Below are 20,293 nucleotides of genomic sequence, written 5' to 3'. Positions count from 1 at the left end.
ACTTTTAAACAAAAAATATTTGGTATACAAACTCAATTCATACAAAGCAACGGTAACCTAGCTTTCTCCATTCGGGGCTCCATCCATAAACCAAGCACTAACACTCCGAAGTTGTCAAAAAAACGACAAAGTCTTTGACTGTAAAAACAACAAAAATGATTAAACAAAATAACAAACTTGCCATATACAAATATATTGCTGACTGAACAGATCTATCCCACTTCTGACACCAATTTGTCACGACAGCCGTCGTGTTCTGTTCAGTCAGACACAACAAGATTTTTTTTTTTTTCTATTTGCATTTTTTTATATATAAATAAAATCAGTATTAACAATATTTACACAATATTTATATAGTTATAATTTACAATATGTATATCTTAAAAGTCTCTTTCAATCCACGTCATCCTGGTGTTCGCTCACAACCACGTCCAGACACGCCCCGTTTCACGACGGACTCCCGCCAACTGGCTCCCAGTGGGTCTCCGGTCTGTTGAACGTCATTGCCAACACACACATGACTAGATTTTATCAGGATTATATCAGGAACCTTTAAATTAAATAACATTTTTAAGTCACACGTTACGTATACCTAAAAAAAAACTAGTCACCATTGACTATCATTGCACAAATGGCACACCGTACAAACAGTAAATCTATCCAAACACTGTTATATATGTAGACAGCGTTAAGAATACACAATTTCTTAACATAAGTGGTTTTAACAACTAAACCCACGACACCGACTGTATAAGCGGCAAAACAAAATACATTGCGTGCGTACATAACTTAGTACCTGCACAAAACCAGAACATTACACGCATGAGTAACTCTACTCAGCAAAACTTGTATACGTAAACAGTAACAAAAACATTACTTAACCCATTTTCTTACAAAGTTAACAAATCTTAATGCAATATCAAAACACTAAATAATAAGAAAATTTAACTTACCCCTCATGGAGAAATGGTTACCGTTGTAAAAACTACCTATCTACACATCTTGGATTGTACGTCAAGCATGTAAAAAGTATGAAAACGTGGACCCCGGCTACCTGGTCAGCAATGCAGCGATTTAAATACTCCAAATACAATAGGCTGTAACTGACCAATGCCTGCAATTTCTAAATTTGAGGTTCATTACAGGTAACAGAATAAAAGAGGTCCCGTAGAGGAAAAATAAGTAAAAATCATAAACATAAATAAAACAATAATCGGGATTAAATTTTGATTGTGACAATCATCATCATCATCCTTAATACTGTAACTCTAACTGTGGGGCCACAATATGTGCAGTGAGGATAGGCACATATTTCGCCAGAGACAAAAGATACAGTGGCTTGAACGGTGATGTTGACTATATTCATGATCGATCCTTTACACGAACGATTCCGTACGATTAACGAAGGATTTAACATGTTACACAAACGATTCTTCACGCACACGATTCTATACGTTACATGAATGATCATGATTGCTACAAAAAGCAAGGTTCTTCTCGCAAAATAATTCAAAATAATTAGGAATATAGTTTTTTGAAACGAAATAAGACAATCGTTATTTAGATTATATGCATTCATTTATGTAATTTATTACGTAATTTAAGGAAGACTTGAAAAAAAGTTTTAACTGTTAGATATGTTAGTATGAGTTTTATTTTCGGCTAGTATTACGGAATTTATTATTGACTACCACATATTATATCAAATGAAATAAGTGGGCCGTGGGTTTGATTCTACTTGATTTTATGGCGGAGAATTTTAGAGAAGAAATTTAAACTAATAAAGGAATTTTTATTGGAATGGAAAAATGTTAAATAATATATATCCTTCTTTCTATTTGTTCATCTGTGATATCAGCTTTCTTTAAACAACTGATTCATTTTTAAAATTTACAAAAATAAAGTAAGTATTCAGTATAACAGTAATCTCGGCTATCATTTCATATATATTTGATAATTATTTTTTTACAAAAGAATTAGGTGTTTTCATTTATTTTTTTTTAATTATTAGTATTACTTGTTTGTAAACTTCTATTTAGAGTAATAAACAATTGGAAGAGCTTATACCACACAGAAATTTAAATGACTCGAAAAAAATAATAAATTGATTAAATTATCTGTTTACTAGTATTTATTATGTATTCTTTATTTACGTTTTTGCACCTCTCATATCGATCACGATACATAAACAATTCCGCACGATTAACGCACGATTAAACACGCTACACAAACGATTCTTCAAGCACACAATTCTACACGTTTAACGAACGACCATAATTGCTATAGTAAATTACGATTCTTCTCTCGAAATATTTCAAAATATTTAGGAATATACATTTTCGAAACGAAATAATAGAAAAGTTATTTTAGATTATTTTTTTTTAATTTATGTAATTCATGGTTCTCCATCTTAAGAAGACTGAAAAAAATAACTGTAATATATGTTAATATGATTTTATAAAATTGATAATCGACTACTACACATTACATCAAATGTAATAAGTGGGCCGTAAATTTGATTCTAATGGATTTTATGACGCAGATTTTTAAAAGGACTAAAAAATAATAATTTAGATTTATTTTTGGCATGAATAAATATTGATAAATGAATATCCTTTTTTATATTTATACATCTGCGAAATCAACTATCTTTAAATAAATGATGCATTTTTTAGAATTTACAAAAACAAAGTAAGTATTCAGGATAACAATAACCCGGGCAATCAAGTAATATATTCGACGAATTAATTTCTTTAAAAAGATTTTCATTTATTTCTTTATTTATTTTCTCTTAAAGATATAATTTTTGATGTATTGTTAAAAAAAAAATACCTAGACCACGATTAGTAGTGTACATAATTAACACAAAAAAAAAATCGTTAAACATCTTAACTCGTTTACAGGAAATTAATAATTTCATTTCTTGAAGAATAAAGAGGGTGGTGTAAAATATATAGTGAAAATAAAGAATTATAAAAGCTTATATTACGTCAGAAATGCTATCTATTCGATGAAAACTAATAAATTAATTAAACTATTTATTTACTAGTATCCATTATATAGTTGTTATTTAATACAGGAATTTCGCACCCCTGATATGAACACAGGCATGTGCCCTGTATTGTACCTCGGGAGACTGGCTATATAGTGAAACTTCTCCCTGGGAAGTTTCACTATATAGCCAGTCTTTCTGGTAGAAGTCTCACTATATAGCCAGTTTTCCCCTCTTCTTAGCAAGACTCCCCCCCCCCTCAAATATAGTTTGCGTTAAAAAAAAAATCAATGTTATTTTTTTTTCTTTTTTTTTCCCAATACTTGACGCTGATTTTCTTAATTCAGAAGCCAAATTTTTTAAGTTTGTCCTTGTATACATTTTAAGTGATTTTGATTATTGCTTGCACCCACCTGAGATATTAGTGTTAGTCCTTGCACACCACTCGACTGATAAGGACTAGTCCTCACAATTATCGCACAGTACGAAATGCTGTAAAATGATACGTTACCGATCGGATTTTGCGGGTTTGTTTGACATTATAAAAATTGTTTAAAGAGAGCAAGTGCAAAAATTTAACAAGTCAAAGTTGTTACAATGAGTAGATTTTAATGACTGCTTGCTTTATTAAAAATTAAGCAAAACACTTCTAATTTCTCGGTCATTTTATCAAAGCATAATTAGAAGTGATGCACTAACTATTTGTTCTCACATATTCTGAATGACAAATTCTCAATCTGTATTTATAAGTCAGTGATAGTTGTGAACAAACAATGCACACACTTCCACACTTGCATAACAAATCCCACAAAGTATTCATATCATTCTCTTTGTTGTTTCAAAAACCTAAGATTTATGGGTACACAGATAGGGCGCTAGGTTGAGTTCAGGGGGAATTCAGCAATATACGATACGCAAGGTCTTGATCTTTCGGCGATTCATGAGCTCTTTTGAAATGTCATTAATTTTATGTAATCAGAAACAAGTCATCCTCGCTACGTCCAGGCTTACAGGCTCAAACTTTGATGTTGTGGGGATGCGACACAGCATCAAATTCCCGTAAACAAAATTAAACATTTATGAATCATTTACTTCAAAAATGCGAATTATAGGCTCTGGGCACATAATGTATTTCTATGTTTGTTAATTTGACATTTATCTAATTTTTTTAATTTTTCATTTCCCCCACACTTGATTTGATGTCGAAACAAAATCAGGTCGATAGAATTACTAAGTGATGCTTTATAACACCTGCGCTTTATGGAATGATTCATGGGTTCAGGCCCTTACCAAGCACATCTATAAATTCTGTATTTAGTTTCACTTTTTTGTTTAATAATTTCGTTTTCTTTATTTAATAATTTCATCTTCTTTATTTAATCATTTCGTTTTCTTTATTTAATGATTTCGTTTTCTTTATTTAAAAATTTCGTTTGTTTGTTATTTAATAATTTCGTTTTCTTTTTTTTAATAATTTTGTTTTCTTTATTGAATGATTTCGTTTTCTTTATTTAATAATTTCGTTTTCTTTATTTAATAATTTCGTTTTCTTTATTTAATAATTTCGTTTGTTTGTTATTTAATAATTTCGTTTTCTTTATTTAATAATTTTGTTTTCTTTATTTAATAATTTCGTTTCTTTATTTAATAATTTCGTTTATTTGTTATTTAAGAATTTCGTTTTCTTTATTTGATAATTTCGTTTTTTATTTAATAATTTAGTTTTCTTTATATAAAAATTTCGTTTTTTTATTTTTATTATTTTGGTTTGTACTGTTGGGCTTCCGTAAAAAGATGAATTAATTTCAAATTGTTTAAACAATTATAATTTTGTCAAAGAATTAATATTATATGCATATTTACATACACTGATTTCATTGTATGTCATATTTGGATATACAGTATTGATTTTTTTTTAAATATGGAGACTGGGGAGGAATGATACATGCATCACTTCCGATGATTGATAAGCATTAAAAGCGCTTTAACTTGTATTGTGAATTTGTTTATTTAAATGTGATTTGTTTCTTTTTTCATATTCTTGATTAAAGTCCACTTTACACTAAATGGATTGTGACTGTAACTTTAATGGCTATGGCTGTGGTAACACTCTTAATTATAGCACTGTATTTACGGCAGAGATTAGGTAAGTAATTTCAATATTTTCAATACCCACACACACGAGTAATTAGAGTTAATAGTTTTTGATCATTATATTAAGTTAGTACCCAACGCTATTATAAATGCCCTTTAGTTCATTAATGGAAATAATATTCCTTAGAAATAAATTGAAAGACATTTTTCTTTATATCAATTTTGATCAGAATATATAGTTTAAAGGACAATGAAGCAAAAAACATAACCAATTTTCATAGATAGCAGTGGGTACAATATCTTGATGCCTGATGATACAAAAGGATGTTTATCATAAAATAATGAAGTTCATGTAACCGTTTTGTGATATTCTTATAAGGGTGATTGGGTTTATTATAAATCTCTACAGGAGACTTGTGTACAAATTATTCACAGTTCAAATACTTTGATTGGAAAGTAGCTTAAAAATTCCAATGACGTAGATAAATCAAATTTAAATATTAAATATTTGACTTGTCAAAATGTGGTTTACTTATGAAAAATAAGTCTTAAAACAGCATAAAATGTTAAATAAATTTTTAAGAAATGGTAAATGTATGAGGGCACCCTAAACATTATACATTAGGCAAATTTTCAGATGAGTTGTCGTTCAAAGAAGCAATATTTTCTTCGATTATATTATTCAGATAAGCCTTGATTTTGCTAACCTTATTATTATTATTATGCCTGACAAATAGGTAGGAGTATTAAGTAAATGAAAACACGGAAATTGGTAAATCTTCAAATAAAATTAGAAACTTTTTCATTAATTCAAATTAAATTGATGAGCAATATTGTGATTTAGTATCATGGAAAATATTTTCAATCATGATACATTCATATATAACATATAATGAAAATTGAAAACCATCACCTATTTTTTTTTTTTATAATTTCATTTTGCAATACTGGAAAAAGTTAACTTTTACTTTCATTATTCTCTTGTAAAATTTTACAATACTTGGAAGGGCTATTCCCCCATTGTTAGCTCTTCTGTTAAAGTGGAAGCCAGCGTTTGTGCTTTTTAAAGCTTGCACTTTCAAACATTCAGAAATTTTAAAAAGATAAATATGTTTTATGATAAAAAGGAATATATTGGGGTAATTTTGTTAAAGTATATTTCATTTATATGTATACATAATTCAAAATGTTGAAGGTTCAACCGTTGGAGCGAGCGCAGAACTTACTGTGATAGCAATCTTTACCTAATTATTTTTTAAACTCAAATCCCCGTCACTTAAAACCATATGGGACACTCGAAACGTCTTGACTGTGACATCAATTGACGTCGTATATCAGTTGCAATTTCACGCAACACTGTTAAGGCATACTATAAAGAAATCAACAAAATAAAGTCATGCTCAAACAGATATTTTTTTTTTTTAAACCGAAATTATATTTGTCTAGCTAATATAATATCACATGACTTAAATATCTATTGCGATAACATAGTTTATTATATAGTCTATAAATAGCCCCTATATAATCTATACAAACGTAAACGGTTCATAACACTACATATTCACTTGAGCCGTATTCACCGGATGGTCATTGCGAGTGCAGCGCCATTGTGACGTCACAATCAATACCCCTACGTTAAAAACAGTATGTTTACAACGGCCGGAGTCAGCTGTGTATCTGAGCAGGAAAAATGTTAGGCAAGTCTATCGCAGCATAATTTTCCAAACATTTCGATGTTTTACACAAAGCAAAATGAAAGCAAGGAAATTATAAGTTGTATAATCTGTACGTTTTATTTCTACGACAGAGGTTCGTTAATGAAAAAAAAAGTATCGTCATGCAACCTTCAATGTCTTATTTATTCAAATCCAGACTATCGAATAAAACAATTATGGACTCTCTAGGTGGTAAATATGATTTGTTATTCACCAGAAAAATATCAGTATTGACCTCGGCTTCGCCTCGGTCAATATTGGTATTTTTCTGGTGAATAGCAAACCATATTCACCACCTAGAGAGTCAATCATTGTATAATATCTCATTCTGTACTGAATTTCGTTTGGTCACTTTATTTGACAGTCACGTGATAAATGCACTTAATGCGTACTGCATGGAGGTCATGAACAAATTACAATATCGTAAGCATACTCTTGTCCAAATTAAAAATTTAAGTGATAATTTTTTTCTACATATCTTGTAGTTTCTGGAAAGTGCTCCTGCTTTAAAAAGGATTCGCATAGGATTCGCATTTTATCATGTTAAATTTCAAGTTATGGAGCTCAAGTAAAAAATTTTCTGATATTTACCATGTATTTTATGTCTTTATCAAGTAATGCTCTCGATTACAGGAGAGCAGCAGCATTTTTTATGTTGAAGAATATTTTTGTATATTAATTTAAAAATGGTCAAAAATCCATTAAGTGTATGCCCTTGCAAACAGGCTATTAAATGAGGCACCTCGATGTGAATCATGCAAATCTTGAACACAAAAACACGGTAGAATTAATTCAATACATTCTCTCGATAGCTATTAAATAATGGCAAAAGGTTTTGGTGTTAATGGTCTATCAAACATCTGTAAATAATTTTCTGTTTAATAATAAAATAATATTTTTCACTGAGTAAACTTTTCTTGATCCGTAAATATTTTCCGTATCAATTAGGCCCCGCCTATGTAGCATAGCAATTGATGTAGCATTATAACAGTGCTGCGCATAACGAAGTTGACAAATGCAAATATTTAGTCTTGTATTTGTATGCACTATCCCTTAAATAAAGGTAGATTTATTTGTTGGTGAACTTTTAATTGTTGTTAACGAGAACGCCGCGAGATACATTCGTGTTCCATTGTGGGTCCCGAGGTATCTGCGCAAAAAAAATAAATAATTTGGATCAATGTGCAAAGACACATCGCATTTCGCTCAGGCATTGCTTGAAGGGCTCATAGTGACAAGCAACGCTCGCTATTTTATCTTACGTATGGCATAAGATATGATGAAAATATTTCCTGAATGCATATATTTTGAGGTTCATTATAATGGTAGGTCTAAGTTTGTGTCAAGCTTGATGTTTTAGTATTTTCATAAAATATAATGGAGGTCTCAAGATATAATAAAGATGTTAGAGCCAATTATATATATATTCAGAGATTCTTTTTACACTGAATTTAGGCGAAATTGGCCATTTATGGAAAGTCAAAATTGCAAATGGCCCATAGAAAGAGAAGGGGGCAAATAAGTATTAAAAAAAAAAAATCATTGTTAGAACTTTTGGGTACAAAATGTTTCCATAAATATATTATCCCAAATTTTCCACTTCTCTTTTGAAGTTATGGTAATTTTCATAAAAAACAGAACTAAAATTGATTTTTCTAAAGATCAAATATGAGGACTGACAGCAGAAAAGAGTTGATTGTTCGTACGACCCCATGCTTTCAGAGATCATCAAAATCATCAAAATATTTATATCAGCCTGAATGTATCGGAGCGACATATTGCTGTTGTACGCCCAATAACGTTGTCCGGAAAGTTCTCACAAATGGCTTGGACAATCTAGCTGAAACTTTCCATAAAAGAAGATTACCAGCTGTACTTGTGCATAGAAGACGTTCAGTTTCAAAATGTCATGGAAAGAAACGAAAAGTCAAAATTCTTTATATTTTTTTTTTTCTCAGTATTTTTTATTCTTTTTTTTTTTTATTATTTTAAAGATTTGTTTCTTGCACCCTGTCGAATATCTGCAAATAATCAAGATATAAAATGGAATAGGGTGGAAAAAAAAGAACGAATAATTTCAGAAAAGCTGTTGTCGCATGACCATTTTAGCAACTTTCCACTTATACGTTTGTCCGCGAGTCTTCTCAGAGATCCTTTTCACGGTCGTTATGAAACTAAAAAAAAATAATTCATACAAAAATGCAACTTAACTGATGACTTTAGTGGAAGTGGAGATTAACTGAGAATTATCTTTATTTTTTCTCACATGTCTGAAAAATTTAATTTCCTTGATATGATTATTTTTTTATTTATTTTTTTATTTCATTTTATTGCATTCTTTCCCTTTTATATAGATATAATTTATTTTTTAACAGGAATGAATCAAACACGCAAAGTAGAGATTTGCTGTATCAAATAGCATTTAATATCATGTTTTTCTTCCTAAAATTTAATAAAGTTCAATCTTACACATACGCCCCGGATAAAAGGCTAGGACCCACCAATGTGGCCCTTTAGGTTTTTTTTTTTTTTTTTTAATTTTAAAGCAATTTTGTTTTCGTGTTTCTATACTATATGTTCAACTAACTGTCTTCAATTCCTCAAATAATAAAACAACTCAAATAAGAAGTTTATTAAAAATATATATATATTTCTTTTATTATACATCAATCATGACTCTGAGAAGCTATTTTGTTCTTTCCACTTCCTTGCCTAACAAACATATATGGACAAACACTACCAAATGTTTCCCATAAACTTCCAATCAGAGTCAAACCCATGTCACTGATTCAAATGCTAAATTTTGGACAAATCACTTTCTTCCCGTAAAAACTCGAGATATTGCATAACACAATATGCCAGAAAAAATATATTATACTTTTACTTTCAAATTCAATTAAGTGCGTTCATCACCAAAGGGTAATTTAAAATTCAAGTGCTTCCCTACCTTCATTTTCTTTTTCACCTATGACTCATTTATTTCCCAAAGAAGCCTAAGTCTTGATATGAGATTTTTATCACCTTTATATCACTTGTCAAATACACAATAAGTCTTCTCTTTTAATGACCAAACATGTTCCCTATTGCAATTTCTTCCCCGTACAGTTTTGTGTACAGTGAACCATGTATATGGTTATGTAGGTGATTTTTCCTATAGTCTGCCTCCACAAGCTCTAGTTTTGAAGTTGTTTTCGAGCAAAGCAAGCAAACATTAAGTTTTCTTTTTGTATGTGTATGGTTATGTGATTTTTTTTAAATACTATCTACTAATCAGCTATGAGATCAGTTCGGAGTGACATAAGCTATAGCTTGCAATAGCGGACTTTCTAGTTTGTATTTGGAATTTTTGTGCCTACTATGCTTTTTTTACAGAAAATAATTTACCTGTAAAGTACTTGTGAATAGTTTTGCATGACTTTCTCTGTGACAAGCTTTTTAAAAAAATGCTAAAAATGTAAAAAAAAAAAAAAAAAAAATACGAAATAACTCCTCTAGCCATAATTCCATATATAATAAAAATAAAAACAAAATTTAGAAAAAAAAAATTTCCCTTTCAACTATCACGTAGGAACTGGATGTATCAATATAATATCATTTGATTGATTGATTGATTGATTTATTGTATGTTGTTTTTACATCCCGTTTTACGCCTTGAGAATTTTTCACTCATATAGAGACTTTACCATATACCGGTGAAGGGCTTCAAATTTAGACCTTTACTCGGCACTCAGGACCAGTGAGCAGTGAAGGTTCTTTATCGTGCTAAAGTCTGCCGTGACACACGGCCTCGGTGTTTAAGGTCTCATCCAAAGCACCCGCAACTGTCACTTCAGTACCGAGCTCTTAGTGAAGGAACAGTTGCTACGATTTTTTTTTTTTATCGACTCACGTCAGTCGCGGTCGTGATTCGAACACACGACCTTCCGATCACGAAAATATCATTTGTCGGATCGTTGAAATGTCTCTATCATAGTTTTGCAAACTTAGCCTATTGTTCATACATGATATGCAACCTAGATTGTCTTCTACCATAGGTCAAAGGAAGATAGAGAGTAGAGATCAAAGTTGTGATAAGATTGAGTTAAGGCCCTTGATGTTGGATCAAAAGGTAAATTTTCATTCCTATTATTATAAAGGATTATCTTAAGAATAAGAATTGGGAATATGATAAATTAGTATGGTATTAAACTTAAGAAAAATGCAAATGTGCACTCGTTATATATATATATATATATATATATATATATATATATATATATATATATATATATATAAGTCAAACCTCGTTATCTCGAACTCGATGGGACCGAGAAAAAACTTCGAGATATCCGATGATTCAAGATATCGAGGGTAAAATACTTATAGAATACGGATAAAATAAGTAGTCGGAACTTCCAAGTCACATCGACATATCCATCATGGTATTCGATATATCAGTGTTCGAGATACCGAAGTTGAACTATATATATACATATTGTGTAACTCCACACACGTAGTCGTATATGAAAAAATCACGAAGTGATTCCTGCAAAATAATGGAACAGAATCGACAAAAAGAACGAATAATTTAAAAAAAAATGCAATTGAGTCATCTATTTCGCGATGTTTCCACACAAGGTTTTGTCCTTGAATGTTCTCCTAGAAGGCATTGACAATAGTATTGAAACCTTCCACAGAAATAATAATCACTGTTCGAAATTTTGCAAATCTCATTTTAAATTTTCTCCAACGTTGCCATTAGAACAGAAAAAAATAATTTAGGTGCAGTTTCCTCAAACGAGTGGCCGAAAAACGTTGTGTAAACGGTTATGTTTCATCTTTTTAAAGTTGTGATTTATTCAATTTCTTTGTCTTCCTAATTTCTTTTTCCTTAATAATCCTTGGGTACGTTAAGGACCATCTATGAAGCTTTTATATATTACCAATTTCTTGATTTGATTAAGAAGAAAATAAATATCTTAGCATTTCTAAAAAAAAAAAGGTGGGACCAAAGTTTCCTTAAACACTACAAACTATTCATTTTATTTTCATTTATGTAGTTTACGAGGACTCTACTGGAGTAATACACATAGTATGAAGTGCAGAGGTATGACTTCTCTGGTGACAGAGAAGACACGGAAAACCTTCATAGTGTCATAGCACTGAGTTTCTATCAAATAAAAAAGATTGTATATGGTATATACAAAACATGTATATTTTCCAATGTCTATTACAGAACTAACTTTAAAATTTGATATTTATGTATTGGATTGTGAAAACACTTAAAATGGGTACCTTCCTTATAATAGTAAAGAGGAGTAATTTTATTCATATTTACATTTCATTTCAAGTCTTAAAGATAAGTGACTTTTTGTTCTATCACATGGAAAAATTGGCCGGTTGCTAGGGAAATTTCTCTGGTCAGGTTTCCATAGTAACCATTAACCAAAACATTTTTTTTTATTTTACATTCATGGTTCATAGTGCAAGAGAAAATATGTGTGGAAAATCATCCAATTCTGAGAACCTCCATGTACCACCTTTTGTCTGATTTTTATATGTACTGGTACTTAAATCAAACAAATCAACCGTCTTTCATTTTTTTTAGGCAGAACACTTACTTATTTCTTAAATTGGGCAGTTTTCTTGCTTCACCTTGCATAATCAATTATCTCCTAGATCCTCAAGCTAGCTTGATCGTAATCATTTAACTGATTGTAATGTATTCCTGAAGAATTACAGTACCGACCAGACACAACCTAACAGAAAGCGAACCCAGAGCGCACCCCGGGTTCGCTCTCTGGGTTCGCTTCGGGTTCGCTTGGGGTCCGCTAGTGCTGACACCGAGCGAACCCGGAGCGCACCCGTAGCGAACCCAGAGCGGACCCAGAGCGAACGCTGAAAGCGAACCCCAAATTCAGTAGCGGTCCCAGAAAGCTAACGCGCGTTCGGTGTTGCGTAACAGAGCTGTCAATCAGGACTAGCGCTTAACTCATCAGCGCGTCGACCGATCAACATGCTGAACAGGTCTGTCAATCAGGATAAGTGATAAAATGCGTTGACCATCAGCGCATCGACCAGTCAACATGTCAGTTTGTAATCTAAACATTGTATAAGCAAGGCCTGTGAATGTAGAGTGTAAAAATATTTTTAATATGATTTTTAAACATGATTTTACATTTATATATTTTAATTCTCCAGACAGCATGCAATATTTACACATCTATTTTCATTATTTTTTATTTCTAAAATCTTTTAATACATTATATATTTTTATTATCCAGGTAGCATGTTACATGTATAGTTACATATTTATTTCTTTATATTTTTAAAATCCATTAATATATTAATATACATTGCGTAATTTTATCAGACAATAAGTACTTCAATTTATAATAGAAAAAAAGAAGATTATAGTAATTATAACAATTGTTATTTAAAAAAAAAGAATTAAAAAAACTGTCTCCGATAAATTATAGAATTTTATTATCTCAAGATACAGTATAAGAACATGTACTGCTTTAATTTGATTATTTTTTTATTTATTATTTCAATTTACATGCACGTTTTAATTTATTCAGATCACCATCGAAGTTATCGATATTAATAATTGATCATGAAAAAATTAAATGTCCATTGTACAGTATAAATGTGCATTATGTCAATGCGTAAATTGGAGAAAAAAAATCTCATTTTTTTAACTACTATGATATTTTTTTTAATTAATTTTTTTCCAAAATTTAATAAATAGCTTGATTTAAATACATGTATATAGGGAAAGATTATTTTGTCAATTCTAATTATCCCACATGTAGACCTTACATTGTATGTTTTTGAATTTTTGTAACTACTTGCAAGACAAAAAAAAAATGCCTATCACTTTCCTTTGCGTCGATATATATAATTACATGTATACAGGTTTACATGTTCACGAACTTCTTACATGTACTACTTGTAATTTTCGAAATATTTCATATGGATATAAAAAAAATACTAGACGGGTACGTTTTGTACTTGTACATAAAAAGTACACGTAATTCTAACATTAGTAAATTGAACTTGCGAAAATAACTTAATACGAAAACGTACATGTATCTTTTCATTACATAGGTACCTGTATTTGAACTTTGTAATTGTCATAACTATTTAATTTTAACACTTTAATGATTATAGTTTTTAAAGTGAAGCTAAGGTCATCACGTGTCGGTAATCATCCACATGTTTCGAAGATATTGCGGGTGCTAAGAGCAATTGCGGTGGGTTTTTTTAATTGACGCTTGCTAGCTGGATTTATACTGTCTCCATGGCCACAGTATACCTGAGTATATATTCCCCCTACATTCGATGCCCCTTAAGTTACATGTACCTCCTCTGGGCATGTCCTCAATGAGAAATTCAATTATTATTCTTTTTATTATTATTATTATTTTTTTTTTTTTTTTTTTTTTTTTTTTTTGATTTTTGAATTTGGAAACGTCATAGATCTTTGGTACGTTCCATGAGGAGTACATGTTCATGTAATTTGCTGCCACCTGAATGCTGAAAATCAGTAAAATAGATTTACCAGAGAGAGAGAGAGAACACTGTATATTATTTGAAATTAAAATCGGTACAACCGGCCCATAGAAAACAATTCGAGTACGGAGAGGAGTGGGGGGTTCATCGAAACAAAACAATAAAAAAAATCTACTTAATCATGCGAGTTTACAGTTATTGAATTCTTGTTTTGTTTCTTTTCTTTCTTGTTTTTATTTATTTTTAAACATTTAGAATTTTGTTTTTGTTATCGTGCCGCTCCAGTATGTACATGTATGTAAGGGGGGGGGGGGGGTATCATGAACCAGTAAGGAACACAAACTATGATCATTTACATGTATTTCAAAACAACTTAAAAAAATAATATGTCCTTATCAGTGGACCAGTTATTAGTTTTTGTTTGTTTTGGTTTTTTTATTGTTGTTGTTTTTTTTTTTTATGAGTCCTCCGTTGACCTCGCCTTATAAAACAATGATTTATAGCATGGAAGTAAATCATAAATGATCTGTAAAACGAAACTCAAGTTTCACTGTATGAGAATTTTTAGTGATTATCACGACCTACATATACATGTAATGGACGACAACCTAGCTTAAATGTATACTGCTAAATATGAAAACTTAGCATTTTACGTGTACAGTATGTCTCTGCTATTTCATAGATAAGATCATAATTCAGTTGTTTGTCTTTCAAACATTTAAATTACGATTTAGCAATTGCAATTACAATTGGAAGTTCCAACTTATTTTAAAACGCACGAATAATGTAAACAAATGAATTTGAAAACTTTTCTTCATAAGATACTCTTATCAATTTCACCCCATCCGATACATCAAAAATAAATTTGACAATTTTTCTTTCGAGATATACTTAGCTTATAAGTTAAGAAAAATAAAAGTGATAATTCTACGTCGAATGTACGGTGAAATTCTTGAAAATTTATATCAACGTTCTCCATATTGTAACTTACATGTACATGTTTCGATCGCCATAAAAACAGTAATGATCGATTTCACTACTGTATTTGGAATATGCAAGGGGCAGGGCTTACTGGCGGCAAGATTAAAGCGGGGTCCGCATCACGCATGAGTGCGTAAAGCGAACCCGGAAAGCGAACGCCGGGTTCGTCTAGCGGACCCAGAGCTGACCCCGAGCGAACGCAGAGCGAACCCGAAGCGCACCCAGAGCGATCCCAAATTTTCTGAAAGCGGACCCGCAGCGGACCCCGAGCGAACCCAGGAAGCGAACCCGGGGTGCGCTTTGGGTTCGCTCTTGTGTTAGGTTGTGTCCGGTCGGTACTGTACCCCCTAGGAGGATCTTACTATGCCAACGTTTCTTTTTAAATTCGGTAATTCGATCAACTGACAAAAATCACGGCATTTTTTTTTTCTAAAGATAGTTAGAAGTTCGATTGTTTTGACCAGAATTTCCTCTGCTCTTCAGAGCATGCGTAAAATATGAAGTTTTATATTTACAAAAATATCCAGATGTAATATACACGTACAACATGTAGATAGTGATACAAGTATATTAAAATGTTTATTTAATCGTACTTATTTTTTTTTAAGTTGTGTGTTGGGGGGGGGGGATTTGCTTTGGTTTGTCTCATAGTACATTTTATGTACATTATCATATGGAGAGGCTTTTTTTATGAAAGCAAGGATCCCAGATAAAATTTTTGAATTTGTTATTTTTTTTTTCTTTTTTGCTTAACCATTGTTTAAGCATTTTCAGATTCTTTTTGGCATGCCCATCATCCGCCCTCCCCAGCTTTGAAAAACGAATCACGTGCTTGTGTTTAAACAAATCTTTGCATTACACTTGTAAAACATTGGTTCCTATAAATGAGAGGTTATTTATGAAAATGTATGTAATGAAAAAACAATTTTTTCTTGCTTAATCTTATTTCTAGTGAATTACAGACGCCAATCCTTAGACATTTTCAAAAAAGGGGAGGGGGTAGATTGAAAAGGAATATCAATACATTTAAAATACTTTTTGAACAGAGCTTAATATATATGGTCAATTGTCTACTTCTTTTAACTTTTCTGAGATGCTTACTCAATAGAATAAAAAAATAGCTACAATATAAAGTTACAATTCAATAAAACGATCATAGAGGACACATGACTCCAGAAAAATGAGACTTAATTCGAGTCACTAAACGACTACATTTTAATGGGGGGAGAATAAAAGCACTCTTAACTCCCCTTTACCAATTCCTTCTGCTGAATCTTCTACATTGAAATATATGGAGATAACGAACAGTATTCAAGCTCAAAAGTCCATTAATCAATACAAAATAGGAGCAGAGCAAACACGGACCTCCAAACATCAGAAGTGGGATCAGGTGCCATGGAGGAGTGATTATCCCCTGCCGACCGGTCACACCTGCCGTGTGCTCCTTGTCATGATCGGGAAATAACGGAAAAATCCGTCGACAATTCAGTGCGTAAATAATGGCCCAACAATTAGTGTGAAAAACGTCAATCAGCATTTGACTCAATGATAAATTGTATTTGCTGACAAGGTCATTGTATCGACCATAGAACTTACGAAATGATGACTTTAAACGAGACAGCTGATATTCTTGTTTCATACAATAAAAAATAGAAATAGGCTTGAAAAAATCCCATGACAATAATCATCTGAAGTTTGCATGTTTTTTTTTTTTTCATTTAAAGCGTTACATATTGATACTGTCGTCAAAATCTAAGTACATGTACATCAATTCTTCACAAAAGCATTAACCACTGAAAATACCTAATGATGGTTTTTAGGACAGACACAATCACAAAATGTTATCATTCACAAATGTCAAATTCATACCATTTGGGAGGCTATTTTAACATAAGTGTATGAGACTGTGCATTTTCCCCGTCAAAATTTTGTCAAAATTTAGTTATTTAAAACAATCTATTTTCTAATGAAAAAAAAAATATCATTAATGAACGTTTTATCAGTTGTTAAGATGGCGCATCGATAATGCTATTATTTTATCAATAGAGAATAAGAAACATTCACTTATTCAAACTGATACCATTAAATGTTTTTTTTTTTATCATTCATGGCTGCTACATAGCACGTGCTTCAAATTACGTCATATGTCTCTATTATTCATGTCCATTATTTGAAGTAGTATATAATAATTATATCTTTTCAGCTTAAGATGGACCGAAAGCAAAGACTAGAAACATATGAAATGCCTAGCAAATGCTCCACAGTTAACTTCCTGATATTGGGTGACTTTGTAAAGCGCTCAGTCCCAAATACAATGTCAACTGCTCTGAGAGGTTGTATCACGCAGCTGAAAGAGATCAGCCTGTCCTCTTTTGGAAGTGTACGTAAAAAATAATTGCTCCTTTTATAAATATTTTTGCACTGGTTCTGTGAAAGATAAAATGAGTCATCTCATTTTTTTATTGCATTTTCAGATATGTCAATACCAAATTCAATGCAAAAATGAAAGTGGAGAAAAAAACTTGACAATTAATTTTTTTGAGTATACAGGACCTCTGAAATCTTTAGAAGAGTGGGAGGAACTTAAATCCATGATACACGTAACGGATGAAAATCAGTCAAAGGTATAGGTATTAAGTATTGATGATAAAATGAGTTTTAAATAAGTGTTAATAAGTAAGTTAAATTTCTTTTAAAATCTTTTAAATCAAACAAGGTAAAATGATAGAATCAGATGATTCAATAAATGTTTGTTAAAGAAAAGTTGCATTGAGACGCAAACGCAGAATATGGCAGCTAAAAACCAATGATTTTGTCCGTCTTTTTTGTTCAATTATGTTCTAATCAGGCTTTACTACAAAAAGGATGTTTAGCAGAGTGCATGCGTCGCCCGTTAATCCTTTAATGATTTCAATAAAAACAAGCATTCTGAGAGTATTGCATTAGCAATACTAGTCCCCTACCGGCAAGTGTAATCTGGTTCCCGTTATAAATTGAAAATGCCATGAATCCCTCAAAAATCAATGAAGCGGATCGAAATGCAAACTTGCAGGCATGCTTGTGAAGCTATCTTATAGGACTAAGACATTTCTTAAGATAAGACGAACTAACGACATATGTTAGTCTTAAGTGAGGCCAGCTATCCTATCTTAGGAGACTTCCTAATCTTAGTCCTAGCTTTAAGAGGACAACGAGGGTGTCCTAAGACATATCTTTGGTGATTTAAGAAGCGCTGCTGCCAGGAAAACAACTAGGAATTATTAAAACCGCATTGTTTATGTAATTAAGACAATAATTTTTGTAAAATATTCATTTCTTTTATGAGTCAAACTTTTTTTTCAAACATTATACCATGTCACTGTATATCTGTATATGTTAGCATATGCCTAGATAAAGGGAAAAAGATAAAGCAATAAATATGCAACACCATTATTGTGACGTATTCCCTTATGATTAAACCTAAAACTTTATATTTATCATACACATATAGAGAACGATAAAAATTGATTTTAAATGTATTTTCAAACCATAATTTCTTGTTGTTTCTCCCCATATGATCAACAGGAATCTTTCTGGGAAAGGAGGTGTAGTGCCCTCGATCATCCGCGTATGGATTTTGTTTAAATAACATCGTTTAAATATTTTCCATGGTGTGTTTTATATATCAACATTATACTTTCTTGTAAATTATGCAGCTCTGTTAAGGCTGCATAAGGAGGGCGGGGCCTAATTTATACGGGAAATGCTTACTCTGACATCACACAGAAATAGCAATTCCTCACAATAGCATAAAATGAAATCATTTGCGGTTTTAAACTGCATAAGAGTAATGCACTACATCAAAACTTACCACTGCATTCATTTTTATCGCTGGTTAAATCCCACACAGTAAGAAATAAACACTGATCGCCATGCACTTGACGACATGACGTCATCATGGTAAAATTTGACGTATTTTATGTGCAGTGAGAGGCGGATCAAATAATTTTTTTTCACAGTGAAAAATGCATTTTATTATTAAAGAGACTATTATTTGCAAATGTTAGTTAGACCATTAATACAATTCTGAAACCTTTGGTTAGTGTCATTATTTAAAAACTATCGAGAGAATGTATTGAATTAATTCTACCATGTTTTTTGTACAGGGTTTGCATGTTTCACGCAGAGGTGCTTCATTTAATCACCTTTTCACAAGGGCATACACTTCTTGTTTATTTTTTGAATATACATAACGGACACATTCCTTAACTTGAAAAGTGCTGCTGCTTTGCTGAAATCGAGAGCATCACTTAATAATTCAATTTTCCTTACTTTCATCACTTTGAACTAATATACTTCTACGGAGATTTTTTTCTGTTCATTTACCGATGAATGTAATGTCAATTTCAGTAACCGAACTACTTTTCATTATTCATTTTGATACAGCTGTTGTTTGTGTTTGTCATTCCAATAATAGAATAAACCCGACTGTGTTATAAACTAATAGTCTTTAAAACGTACAACAATGTTCTTTTCATGATTTAAATTCAGCTTCACAGCTGTTTGTGTTTGTCATTCCAATAATAAAATAAACCCGACTGTGTTATAAACTAATAGTCTCTAAAACGTACGACAATGTTCTTTTCATGATTTAAATTCAGCTTCTGTAAATCTTTTGCTTCTCTCCGTGTACTTTAAAGGAAATATTTTAATAATATATTTCTATTTTTAAATCATACAATAAAAATTCTTGTTGCACGAGAAGAAAAAAGAAAAATATTCAAATAAATTATTAAGCGAGGTAATTGTTGTCAATGGGTAATGCCGGGATGGCAAGGGATATAACTCTGTAAAGAAGCACGTGTTTTACGTTTTTTATTTGTAAAGAAAGAATTTACATTGAATTTAGTACAAATTGAAAACCAAACTAGAAAAAAAATTGTTATGTAGGTTATGAAAATTAAATGATAAGAAGGACCTTAGACTAAGTTTTCCTGATGTGAGTGTTATTATCACATTCTCAAGTATTTCGTCTGCA

The 20,293-nt window shown here is 31.3% G+C and overlaps 1 pseudogene; it reads right to left on the bottom strand.

Moving 5' to 3' along the window:
* Positions 1-403: 403 nt before the first annotated feature.
* LOC133177170 (uncharacterized) overlaps positions 404-20,293 on the bottom strand; it is a 49,231-nt pseudogene continuing 29,341 nt past the window's right edge.

Source organism: Saccostrea echinata, unplaced genomic scaffold (assembly GCF_033153115.1).
Source record: "Saccostrea echinata isolate AGI-Se365-2 ecotype Australia unplaced genomic scaffold, CSIRO_AGI_Sech_v1 ptg000088l, whole genome shotgun sequence".
NCBI lineage: Eukaryota > Metazoa > Mollusca > Bivalvia > Ostreida > Ostreidae > Saccostrea > Saccostrea echinata.
This window is presented reverse-complemented; position numbering and strand designations above follow the sequence as displayed.